Genomic DNA, 10,780 nt, shown 5'->3' with positions numbered 1-10,780 from the left:
GTCACATTCCTTCCCCATCTTCAGAGCCACCAATGGAGAATCTCTCATGCATCACATTCAAATCTCTTTCGTCAGGAAGAGCCCTGGCCCTTTTAAGGGCTCACCTGATTAGGTCAGGCTCACCCAGGGTAATCTCCCTTTCAAAGCTGGGACTTTAGTTACATCTGCAAAATTCCTTCAGTCCCTAGAGTGGTGTTGGATCGAATAACTGAGAGAGGGTGTGTGTACACCTGGTGGGCAGGAATTTGGGGAAGCCATCTCGGAATTCTGCCTACCACACCTCTCCTCGATTTTGCTCAATTCTTTACTGGAAGAACACCAGTGGGAGTAACCCTTTAGGTTTCAGGAGGGATGACGCCAGATCGCCTAGTGATAAAATGGTAGCCAAGGGAGCTTTGTGCATCCTGTTGATGGAAACATGCGTTTTTCACCCAGATGAAGGATGACAGTGTACCCTGAGGGAGGAGAGAGGTGAACTGTGCCAGAGATAGTCTGAGTGTCCCTCCAGAACCGTTTCCTCCTTGCTCTCTGTAGAAAGATCTGTGCTGATTACAGCAATGGCCTCCCTCGTCCTCTGGCTCTGGTTGGTTTGTCTAGTGGGGAGGAGGAGATTAGAGAGAGGAAGGAGAGAACCATCAGGGTATTTATTTCTCAGGCTTCTGCCCTGCAGGCTGCCTCAGGCTGCCTGTGTCCTTCAGCTGAGGGCAGCTAGCTCTACGGGACCCTCTTCTTCTGGATTTCAGTAGCCACAAGCCCTTCCCCCGCACTCTTTTAGGCCTAGGAGTGACAAAAGCTCTGCGTGCTGTTCTTAGCCCTAGGTTGCGGCACTATCCTGCTTATCTCTCCTACACCCTGCCCACACCTTCGTAAATAGTCCCTTTATTAAATCTCCTGAATTACTCTAATTTGATGTGCCTTCTGTTTTCTGCTTGGACTCTAACTGACACAAGAACCTACGAAGAGATAGACGCAGGAGTGTGGCAGATGGAGATAGAAATATTACTCTTATTACCACCACAACGGAGACTGGACCACATGGCTGCGGTCTGCTAGGCAAGCAGGTTTGCTGATATCTCACCCCCAGGTCAGCCGGGCGGGGCTTTCCCCCTGTGACACCCCTGGTCCCGAGGAACGGAGAGGATGTGTGCTTTTTCACAGGGGACGGACCATGAGACGGAGCTGAGCATTTTGGCTCCTTCTCTTTGTTTGTTTATTTATTTATTTAAAATATATTTTATTGATTTTTTTTTTACAGAGAGGAAGGGAGAGGGACAGAGAACTAGAAACATCGATGAGAGAGAAACATCGATCAGCTGCCTCCTGCATACCCCCACCGGGGACGTGCCCGAAACCTAGGTACATGCCCTTGACTGGAATCGAACCCGGGGCCCCCCAGTCCGCAGGCCGACGCTCTATCCACTGAGCCAAACCGGTCAGGGCTTGGTTCCTTGTTTTTGCCAAAGTTGCCAACAAGTTGAGGCGTTCTCCTTCCCTCGGGGAAGACGGAAAAGGTGGAGCAGGAGGCCAGGAGCCCTCCACACGGAAGGGCACACTCCTTCCGCACGGGAACATAGTAAGCTTGACAGGAAGGCGGCATTCCAATACTTGAACAGCAAGTAATACTTGAAATAAAGTCGAAGATAAGTAAAACAGCCAAAGACTTAATCTCCAGAATTTCTCTCCAGAACACCTACAAACTTATTAATTAAAACACTAACAGTCCAGTTGAGGACATTTGCTACAGATAAGTTACAAAAGAGGGAATATTAATGGCAAATAAACATCTGGAAAAATGTTCAACCTCAGTAATGATCAAGAATTTGCTTTTTGAAATGTTTTTACCCCTTCGGATTGGCAAAAATCTTAAGGGCGATGTTATCCAGTATTGATGAAGATGTAGGGGAGCAGCCCAGGTGGTGTGGCTCAGTGACTGAGCGCTGACCTATGTATGAGCCAGGCGGCCACGGTTCCATTCCCCATCAGGGACCATGCCCCAGCTGCAGGCTCCATCCCCCATGGGGGGCATGCAGGAGGCAGGTGATCAATGATTCTCTCTCATCAATGATGTTTCTATCTCTCTCTCCCCCTCCCTTCCTCTATGAAATCAATAAAGATACCTTTAAAAAAAAGATGTAGGGAAGCAGGCACTCATAGACTGTTAGTAGAAATGTAAATTGACAAAGCCTTTTGAAGGGCAACATGACAGTGAGTTAGAACTTTGTACATATTCTGGCAAGTCCACTTCTAAGGATCTGTATTGGAGAAATACCCATATCTGTACACACACGAAATGGCATATATAAGGGTGCTTACTGTTCGTAATAGTGATAAATTGGAAACCATCTCGTTGTCTATCAATAGGAGAATGACAAAATCTGCATAATCTGGAATAAAATACAGTAAAAAGACTGGCCAAAGAAAGGGAGAAAGACGGTAAGGTAGATTGAGTTTACATATATTTTTCCCCCCAGGAAAGACTTCCAATATAAATATATAGCTATATGGGAAAAGTAAGTTGCAAAAAGTGTATGTGTAACATCATCAAAAGAATTCATAAGTGTAATAATTAAATAAGAGACGAAGATTCATAGTCAGGGTTCCTGAGATTATTCAAAATTCCAAATGTAAAAGAAAAAAATCTAACTTTTTGAATATTCACACTTGTACTCTTTGAGTCCACACTGGTTGTACTTAACTAAGTTTAAAGTTTGCATGTGGATGGGTGTGTAATTAGTTAACACTCCATTAGTTAAGGCTGCAAGAGTCATCTTGTGTTACTGACAGCATGCATGTAGAAGGGAGGGGCGCAAGAAGAGTCTCTGGATGTGATCCAACCACCCAGTAATAGAATAGAAACTAAAGATAAAGTTCCACTTCCTTTCAAAGATAAGGGAGTATAACATAGAAGGGAAAATATTATAATATTCTTCCAAGAATATAGATGATCGCTCACGCAAGCACAAATTTCGTAGAGTGATTCAATGCCGTTTTGTATAATGACGTTATTCAATACACTGTGTGTTAGATGATTCTATTTGAATTGCTGAAATTTTAGTTATACAGTCCTAATGTAGATGTACCGCAGATATTCCTCTGACATGCTTGAATACAATAGTAACCTATGAAAGAAAAATTTAACCAAAGATTTAGTTTCCTTCTTGACACAGTTACAAGCTCTCATGAATCCATGCGATATGGACTATTACTGGTAAAACTGAGTAAAGTAGGAGAGTTAAAAATCCAAAGCCTTAGAAATGCAGGCTCAATGGCTCAAAAAAATACATAATAGAGTGACACTTGAATGTTGATATTCTTAAATCTAGGCAACTGCAACTGAACACATGGTTGGATGTGAAAATATATAACATGATATATAAAATCTGATTTGAGCAAGCTATAGAGAAATGATAAAAAGACTGGTAGCTCAAAAAAGAAAGTGAAAAGGAAAGGAAAATGCTCTTGTATTAGAGCAAGATAGAAAAGCACTTAATGAAGATTGGATGAAATGAAAAAACAACATCAGAAACTCATGACTTTGAAAGATAAAGACCTCTTAATCCTGGCTGGTGTTGCTCAGTTTTGAGCATTGACCTATGAACCAGGAGGTCATGGTTAGATTCCTGATCGGGGCACATGCCAGGGTTGCGGGCTCAATCCCTAGTAGGAGGTGTGCAGGAGGCAGCCAATCAATGATTCTCTCTCATCATTGATGTTTCTATCTCTCTCTTCCTTTCCCTTCCTCTCTGAAATCAATAAAAATACATATATTTTTAAAAGACTCCCTCTTAGACACTGAAATTCCTAAGATGTTGTGGGGTCATCTAGCCTATTCCTACAAGCTATAAGAAATTATATAAATTAATGAAATGATATAAATACATAGCCTCAGTGTGCAGGGTTCAGATTTTAAATTGTTCGTGTGTGTGTGTGCTTTAACTAAGAGAACCAAGTGCTTCTTGAATGTTCACAATGCTGGATCTTGGGATGGGAATAGCAAGTTAGTTGTGGCCCATCTTGTTTTTGGAAAGAGTTAATTAAGATGAAGCAGCCCTAGCTGGTTCGGCTCAATGGATAGAGCATCGACCTGTGAACTGAAAGATCCCAGGTTTGATTCCAGTCAAGGGCACATGCCGGATTGTGGGCTCGATCCCCAGTGGAGGAGGTGTAGGAGGCAGCTGATCCATGATGCTCTCTCATCATTGATGTTTCTATCTCTCTGTCCCTCTTCCTTCCTCTCTGAAATCAATAAAAATATATTTAAAAACAAAACAAGAGAATAGAAAGGATTATTTTTTAAAAAAATGAAGCCATGAAGGCCAGCCTTGTTGGTTCCCTTGCAGAGGTTCCAAGTGCTGAACACAATGCCTCCCTTGAGTTTTCTTTGCCACTTTGCTTGTACATGAGCTTTATTCTCTCTGGCTGACTGTCCCCATGAGATATGGTTCTATCAGGAAGGAGAGAGGAGGGAACAGGTGTTGGGTAGGCAACCTACAATCTCTACAACAGGTGCCATGGTTGGTCCATCATGGGTCAGGTGTCCACTCATTGACCAATCATTGTGTCTTCGAAGAGAGAATCATATAAGGAGATGGCACCACTCATTTACACCTTAAGGTGAACAAGTAATGAAAATGACATAGTTCCCCCAAACAAGGGAACTGTACCCAGAAGAAGAAAGAGATCCTCTATTAGTTACCTATTGCTGCTAAAAATTACCCCAAAACTCCGTGGCTTGAAACAACAAACATTTATTATCCAAGAGTTTCCATAGGTCAGGAATTGGGTGTGGCTCAGCTGTCTCTGACTCAAACCTAGTCTGTCACAAGCTGCAATCAAGGTGCTGGCCAGGGTACAATCATCTTGAGGCTCAATAGGAGCAGACTTGCTTCCAAGCTCACTCCCATGGCTGTTGGCAGCCTCAGGTCCTTGCTGGCTGTTGGCCAGGGAGACATCAGTCCCTTGACTTGCAGGTCTGACAATAGGGTCGGTAGCTCACAACATGGCAGCTGGTTTTTCTCAGAGCAAGTGATCGAAGGAGTGAGAGAGGGCGCCCAAGGCCAAAGCTACAGCCTTTTTGTAACTAATTTCTGAGGTGACATTGTACCACTTTTGCTGCATTCTATTTATTAGAAATGAGTTGCTAGGTTCAAGAGGAGGGGATGTGAAGACCAGGAGGTAGATATCATTGGTACATTTTACAGGCTGCCAACCATAGGTTCTGAGCAGGTAATGCAATAAAAGACCACTAAATTGAGCAGTGACATGTTGAATCTAAAAAGTGGTAATTATAGTTGAATACAAATAAGCTGCGTCTGTAGAAACACCTTGAGATTATGATGATACTACAACAAGAAAGATGTTAAGCCCGGCTGGTGTGGCTCAGTGGTTGAGCATCGACCCAGGAACCAAGAGATCGAGGCTCTGTTTCCGGTCAGGGCACATGCCTGGGTTGTGGGTTTGATTCTCAGAAGAAGGTGTGCAGGAGGCAGTCAATTGATGACGTTTCTATCTCTCTATCCCTGTCCCTTCCTCTCTAAAAATCAATAAAAACATATTTTTTGAAAAGAAATCAATAAATAAATATTTCAAGATGAAAAGCATTAAAAAAAGATGTTAGGATAAAATGTGCTAACAGGTGGTAGTAATGCATATAGACATTTTACATTTTGTTTTTATAAAATATGAAACAGATATAAAATGATATTTATAAAATAGAAGATACAAAAAATAGTGATCAAATGAAGATACAGGACCACACCATCCAGTGGAAGAGAAAGGGGGTGATCAGTACTTTTGAAGTTTCCAATGTTCACCCCCATCCCTCCCCCTGCAGAGGTCACCATCATCCTGAATCACGTGACCATTATTCCCCTGCTCTTTTTCGTAGTTTTACAGATGTGTCTTACACAAAATATTGTTTGGTTTTCTTTGCTTGACTGGATAGGAATGGAATCATACTGTATATATTTCTCTGTGATTTGCTTCTCTCATTCAAGATTATGCTTCTGAGATTTATCCATTTGATGTGTTCACACAGATATTTTCAATTTGGCCAAAGCTTCACTAAGCTCTTTGTATATTACTTTAATACAAAGCAAACTCAATTTTATCCTTTGAGCCACCAGCTGTCTCTTCACTTTTATAAACAACAATGTATGGCTATACCACAAGTCATCTATATATGGTTTGGGTTAGTTCCATATTTTTGCTACATAAATAGTGCTGCAATGAACATCACTGAACTTATTTCCTGATATACTTGTGCCAAAGTGTATCCAGGGAATGCACCGAGGAGAGGAACTGCTGATCAAGGGCATATGAATGTCCAGCTTTAAGAGACAATGTACATTGTTTTCCAAAGTGGTTGAAGTGATTTATACTCCTATCTCCAATAAATAAATGTTCTAGTTGTTTCCAATCCTACCCAATATTTGATATTGTCTGTCTTTTAAATGTTTGCCAATCTGGGAGGTATAAAATGGAATTTCATTGAGATTTTTATTTCCTTTTCACTTGGGTTATAATATTTTTTTTTACCACATTGGCAGGTGCAAGCCAATGATCAAATGAGACTCAGTTGTACACTCAAGGTTTAGCCATTATCCATGTAACTATTTACAAATTATTGCTACCTTAACTAATTGTCATACCAGTTCAAATTCTTTGGTTAGGAGTTAACTGCAAAGAATCAAGATTTGTAATAATAGCCCTGACTGGTTTGGCTCAGTGGATAGAGCATCGGCCTGTGGACTGAAGGGTCTCAGGTTCGATTCTGGTCAAGGGCATGTACCTTGATTGCGGGCACATCCCCAGTCAGGGGCGTGCAGGAGGCAGCTGATTGATGTTTCTCTCTCATTGATGTTTCTAACTATCTTTCTCCCTTCCTGTCTGTAAAAAAATCAATAAAAAATATATTTTTTAAAAAAGATTTGTAATAATAATTTAGTGTAATGCCTATGTTACAAAGTGGTAGAAGGTATAGTCAAACGATGAATAAAGAAAATAATTTTCATGTGCATTGTTCTCCTTTTGTATTTATTTTGGTATATTGAGTGAAGATGTTTTTAAGGGAATTAAGGGGGAAAGTGAGACAAGCCTATCTAGTTCAGACACCATCTCTGCTGCCCTAAAGGGTGTACAGTAAAGTAGGAGTGGACCACTGAGAATGGGACAAATTTTGTTCCTGTTACAAACCCCAGCAGATAATGGTGCTTTTCTAAAGTCTTAGAATTTTCACGCTCAGAGATTTACAGTGAAGGATTAATAAAGAAATTACTTCCTTTAGACGTTCCTCTGTTTGGTCAACATTGGATTGTAAACGTGCTGAAGTTCGGATTGATTAAATTGTTGGGCTCGGTGAGGTCACATCCTGATTGGACCACACCCAAGAAACTGTTCCAGGACAAGTCAAAGTGCCAAGTATAATGCCAGCTGCAAACGGGCAAGAAGTCAGGTGATCTGTGATAGCTGGTGGCAGCCTGTTCTTACAGGCAGAACTGAAATGGAAACTGCCAACCACTTTGAGATCAGCCTGGGCCTGCCTTGGTTTGGAGGCTGGGTGTTGGGTGTTCCTAATGTTGCACTTTGAGCTTCCGTCTGTCAAAGCTAGCACAGAAAATAGACAAGATGATTTCTACTCATGTATTGTTGGGGAATAAATGTACAGCATTTTTGAAATGCAATTTAGCTCAGCCATGAAGAATTTAAACATATTACTATTTTTTGACCATGTAATTCCAACCTTAGGAATCTGGCCAATCAGAGAGGGAGAGTAGAGGCAGGGCAAAAAGGACTCATACTGGGAGGAAAGAAAGAGAAGGAGAAATGGAGGGTGGGGAGTTTGTGCACACAAGTATTTGTGTGTGTGAGTGCAATGATGGTGTGAACAAGTGTGGATGGACCGCAGGCTCCCAGCTCCCCCTCCTCCTTAACCCTCTCTACTTACTCCCTTGCCAACTGCCTGGCCCAGCTTCAGGAAGGCACATGGTAGGTGGACAGCATGCTGAGCCTCCTCATATCACAGAGAGCTAGTAGTAACTTCAACATTATAGCTGGGTCCAGCACTTTCTTTCAACATCACAAACTAACTTTTTGCCTATAGTCCATTATAATCTTACTAGGGGCCCAGTGCATGAATTCGTGCACCTTGAAAGGAACTGTGGGCCGTGAGGCTGCATGGCCACAAGGGTGGGTCTTGGCCCATCCTCTGTGCCTCTGCCAGGCTCCTCACATGGCAGCACCCTGTCCCCTGTCTGCTGGCAGCCCTGCTCCCACTGCCGGCCCTGGTCCCAAGTGCTGAGGGTGCTGGCCCTGATCTTACCCACTGACTGCACAGAGCAACTGGGGCCAGCACCAGCAGCAGGTGTGAGCACTGGGCAGGACTGTGGCACGCAGGAGCAAAGAATTTTCAGTAACCACCAGAGGCTCACAGATGACAGTGATCTGTGCCCCGCCTTGGTCTGGCTCCCCTGCTCACCTGCTCCACCATCCCACTACGACTGCCACCTGCATGTTCCATGCTCTGCCACCCACTGCCAATCCCACCATGTTCCGCATGCAACCCCTGGTGGTCAGCGCATGTCATAGCAACGGTTGTTCAGCCATTCGGTCAATTTGCACAGTAGCCTTTTATTATATAGGATGGGACCACTGTCATATATGTGGTTCCTTGTTGACCTAAACAACTTTATGTGCACAGGACTGTAAAGTACTTTGGGCAGGCAAACACTGTAATGAGCATCTGTACACAAGGAACCCAAGAAAACAATTCAGAGATGGGATTGAGAGATGCATTAAAGTGCTTTTACAGTGTGCACACACACATTGAAAAACCCTAATGTCCGTCAGCAGAGTAGTATGATAAATTCCGGGCTGTCTGGGCGTGGAACAATAAGCAGCTAATGCAGTGCTTTTGAAGACCATTGAAGAACACAGGCATGAAAATGAAGGAAACCTCAGCTAAAACTTGTGTGGAGAGGAATATCTCACCCCCTACCACTCCTCATCAATTATCCCAAACAGGAAAAGACATACCTGTGTCTCCAAGAGGAAGCTGTATCTACCACCCACGAAGGAGGAAGATTTTCCTCTCGCCCAGCAACAAACCCAACCAATGGAAAACACTACAACTCAGCCAATAATTCATGGTTACCCTGAACTTGTACTTTCCTCCAATAAACTTTCATTTTTCTTCTGCTAATGACTTTTGTCAACAGAATGTTGTCATCAACACCAATAGGAGTTTCCAATTTGGGGTGTGGTGAAGGGAGAGGCTTTATTCAATGAAAACAGCTCAATTGTGAAAGAACTCAGTGACAGCTCAGTCATGAAACAGCATGACTGTGAACCTGCCTTGGTGTTACAATCCTGGGTTGCATTTCAGCAGGGGAAGGCGTAGTCTTCAGTGGAAACTGGTAGTGTGCTCAATGGAGACCGGGGAAGCTGGCTTATAAAGAGAAGAGTTCCCACCTCAGTCTGGGATTCGTTCTTCTCATGAAAATGAGGACTCCAAATCACCACAGTTTGATTGGTCCCAAGAGCACTATCTTGATTGGATGGAATGGAGCCCCTCTAATTGGCTAGTGAAGATTGGATGGGGGAAATCTCAGTTCTATTGGTTGAGTTTGATCCTAGAAGCTCTTTTATACGGGGTGACTCAGCTGAGAGTCAACCAATGCTTGGCAGTGGGGTGCGTGGTTTTCCCTGAAATGCAGTAGAAACAGTGACTACTAGACTCTGGTTATGAATTTGAGCCCAATTATGATGAGTCCTCTTTGGCAAGTATATTTTTCTCAGGGTCAACACTTCCTTGCCCCACCCTCCTTTCTAAAAAAGTCTTTCATCTTGTGTCACTCCTGTGGGTCTCTCTCCTTGCTAGATGAGATGTTGCCTGATCCATGAATTGTTCAATAAAGCCAATTAGTTCTTCAAATTTACTAAGATGAATTTTATTTTATGGCATGACAAATGCTCACAAAGTAATATTAAATGACACGCTGACCAGCATTCTCAGTGATTAGAGCCTCAGCCTGCACCTGGAAGGGTCCCAGTTTGATTCCCAGTTAAGGGCACATAACTGGGTTGCAAGTTTGATCCCTGCTCCCAGTTGGGGCACGTGTGGGAGGCAACCAATTGATGTGTCTCCCTCTCATTGATGTTTCTCTCCTGTCTCCCTGTCTCCCACTCCCCCCTCACTTCCAATCTCTCCGAAATTCAATGGAAAAAATATCCTTACTTCTCCGGTGAAGATTTAAAATAATAATAATAATATTAAATGAAAAGCAGACTATAAAATCACATGTAAAGCATGATCAACATTTTCTAAGAAAAAACTGCACTTTAATTTCTTTAATCTGTGAGGGAAAGTTTAATGGGTGATTGGTGTGATAACTGGTGGTTTAAATGTTCTTACTTGGTTATAAGCTTTCAAATGTTCTGTAATGAACAGGTGCCATTTTTACAATGAGGAAAAATACTTACTAGTAAGTGTTTGCTAAAGTCTCATTCCTTCATTTTAATGGCCTTGGAGGCAGGCTGGCTTCTTGCCACTGCAACCTCAAAGGGCCACTGGGCACCCCACCTTCTCTCTGCCTGCCTCCTGGCCGCGCTTCCCTCGCTCGGCCCTCTCTCCTCTCCCTGCGCTTCCCTTTCTCCTATTTTGAAATATTTCACTTTTCTGCACTGTCCACGGTTTTTACAACACATTGCTTTTCTTACCAAAAACTGCCCACAGAGCTCACGACCCTGACTCGCGGCTCCAGCGCGCCACCTGTCCGTCGGC

The sequence above is a fragment of the Myotis davidii genome, unplaced genomic scaffold (assembly GCF_000327345.1).
Source record: "Myotis davidii unplaced genomic scaffold, ASM32734v1 scaffold458, whole genome shotgun sequence".
NCBI classification, from domain to species: Eukaryota; Metazoa; Chordata; class Mammalia; order Chiroptera; family Vespertilionidae; genus Myotis; species Myotis davidii.
Note: the sequence above shows the minus strand (reverse complement) of the source record.